This window comes from Notolepis coatsorum (genome assembly GCF_963971535.1).
Source record: "Notolepis coatsorum genome assembly, contig: SUPER_1_unloc_1, whole genome shotgun sequence".
Lineage (NCBI taxonomy): Eukaryota > Metazoa > Chordata > Actinopteri > Aulopiformes > Paralepididae > Notolepis > Notolepis coatsorum.
The window spans coordinates 2142893-2145885 of NW_028174886.1; positions in this window are offsets into that span (position 1 = coordinate 2142893).

Below are 2993 nucleotides of genomic sequence, written 5' to 3' on the forward strand. Positions count from 1 at the left end.
CAGCAATGCAAGTTCAATTCACAGTTATTACTACAGACCGGTGGCACTCACCTCTGTGGTCATGAAATGTTTCGAGAGGCTGGTCAAGGACCACATTTGTGCCTCCCTCCCCAGTGATATGGACCCTATGCAATTTGCATACAGGACAAACAGGTCCACTGACAACGCGGTCTCCCAGGTACTGCACAGCACCCTCTCTCACCTTGACCGTCAGAAGGGGGGCTATGTGAGACTGTTGTTCATACAGCTCAGCGTTCAACACCATAGTCCCCATCACCAGACTGGTGGACAAGCTGATCGAGCTGGGTCTGAGCTCCGCCCTGAGCGCCTGGGTACTGGACTTTCTGAGTGAAAGACCCCAGGCGGTCAGGGTGGGGGGTCAGACCTCCAACACCATCACCCAATTCAATTTCATCAATTTCATCTCTGTGCGTCAGAGTTAATTTTTTTACAGAGCGCTAGCTGCTCCCTACTTCCAGTCCTTGTGCTAAACTATAGGCTATAGTTGCTTGCTTCCAGCCCTTGTGCTAAGCTATAGCTAGCTGCTCCCTACTGCTTCCAGCCCTTGTGCTAAGCTATATAGCTAGCTGCTCCCTACTGCTTCCAGCCCTTGTGCTAAGCTATAGGCTAGCTGGTCCCTATACTGCTTCCAGCCCTTGTGCTAAGCTATAGCTAGCTGCTCCCTACTGCTTCCAGCCCTTGTGCTAAGCTATAGGCTAGCTGGTCCCTATACTGCTTCCAGCCCTTGTGCTAAGCTATAGCTAGCTGGTCCCTATACTGCTTCCAGCCCTTGTGCTAAGCTATAGCTAGCTGCTCCCTACTGCTTCCAGCCCTTGTGCTAAGCTATAGGCTAGCTGGTCCCTATACTGCTTCCAGCCCTTGTGCTAAGCTATAGCTAGCTGCTCCCTACTGCTTCCAGCCCTTGTGCTAAGCTATAGGCTAGCTGGTCCCTATACTGCTTCCAGCCCTTGTGCTAAGCTATAGCTAGCTGCTCCCTACTGCTTCCAGCCCTTGTGCTAAGCAGGCTAGCTGGTCCCTATACTGCTTCCAGCCCTTGTGCTAAGCTATATAGCTAGCTGCTCCCTACTGCTTCCAGCCCTTGTGCTAAGCTATATATCTAGCTGCTCCCTGACACATGCCTCCTCTATTTGAACGACCACATCAAACAAGAGGTGGACGCGGGCAAATACTGCGGCATGGTCATGCTGGACCTACAAAAGGCCTTCGATACTGTCAATCACTCCATTCTGATTGACAAGCTAAAAGCAATTGATTTTGATAGCTTATCAGTGAGCTGGATGCAATCCTACCTGGAGGGGAGAGAACAGATGGTAGAGGTAAACTGTATACTCTATCCCCCCCCCTCACAGTGAGCTGTGGTGTTCCACAAGGAAGCATACTAGGACCGCTACTCTTCCTAATTTATGCAAATGACATGTCGTCAGCCTGTGACTGCAACTTGTTCCTGTTTGCGGACGACTCAGCCATGCTGGTCTCTGACAAGAACAAGTTGCAGGTTGAAAAAACCCTCAGCTCGGAACTATATAGGCAAAATCTGCATATGGCTCGCTGATAACAAACTATCATTACACATGGGCAAAACAGAGTCCATTCTCTTCGGTTCAAATAACAAACTCAGCAAGACCGACGGCTTCTCAGTTGCAGTGCATGGGTGACAATATTGTCACAAGGAAAGACGAAATTACCTACCTGGGCTGGGTTCCATCCTAGAGGCAAATCTTTCCTGTGACAAAATGGCATCCAATGTAATAAAAAAAGTCAACCAACGAACTAGATTCTTGTACCGGATCTCCTCTCAAGAAACAAGAATACCCTGAAGACTCTGGCAGGAGCCCTCATTCAATATACTACGACTATGCGTGCACCTCATGGTACCAAAGCACCTCATAGGCGCTTAAATCTAAATTACAAACATCACAAAACAAACTGGTCAGACTACTACTTGACCTTACCCCCAGAACCCACCTCACCCCTGCCCACTTTGACAACCTAGGATGGCTTAGAGTAGACGACAGAGTACAGCAACTTGCAATGGGCCTGGTCTACAAGATACACTATACGACTAAGGTACCCATGTACATGTCAAAATACTTCCCAAAGGTCAGTGAATACCACAACCACTAGAGGAAGCTCAACAAATCATGTTAAACCCAGATTCGGCTCAAACAATGAACTAAACACGTTTCGCAATTATGCCACATCAATGTGGAACGCCCTACCCAAAGCTGTAAAGGAATGTGAATCACTACCCACTTTCAAAAACACCCTCAAAGAACACCTATACGGGATACTGCAATTCGAAACATGGCCCCTACAAATTTACATTTACATTTACATTTAGTCATTTAGCTGACGCTTTTATCCAAAGCGACTTACATGTTCTGTACGACAAGCCATCAGGAAGGGCACAAGCTGAGCAACAATGTTCATCAAAGTGTTGAGTGCTGGTTAGTTTATTAGGACAAGTGCATGACAGTACGGTTAGTTAGGGTTAGATTTTTTTTTTTTTATTCAGATAATGGTTGAAGAAGTGCGTCTTTAGTCGACGGCGAAAGATTGGACGTGTTTCGGCTGTCCTAACTGGGGTGGGTATAGTTCATTCCACCATTGTGGGGCAAGGACTGAGAATAGGCGACTTCTCTTTGATGACCCTCCCGGAGCTTGGATAGGAGTAGGTCTGAGGCGGCCAGAAGATGCAGAGCGTAGGGGTCTTGAGGGTGTGTAGTTAGAAACCATTGACCGGAGGTAGGCGGGAGCGGTTCCCTTTGCCGCACGGTATGCTAGGTCGAGGGCCTTGAAGCGGATTCGTGCAGCAATGGGGAGCCAGTGCAGGTCCCTAAGAAGTGGGGTGACATGGGCCGAGATCAGGCGGGCCGCTGCGTTCTGAATGAGTTGAAACATTTCCTAACCCAGTTGTCCCCCCCCCCCCTGGCCAACCCCCCCCCCCCCCACCTCCAATGTACAGCCCCCTC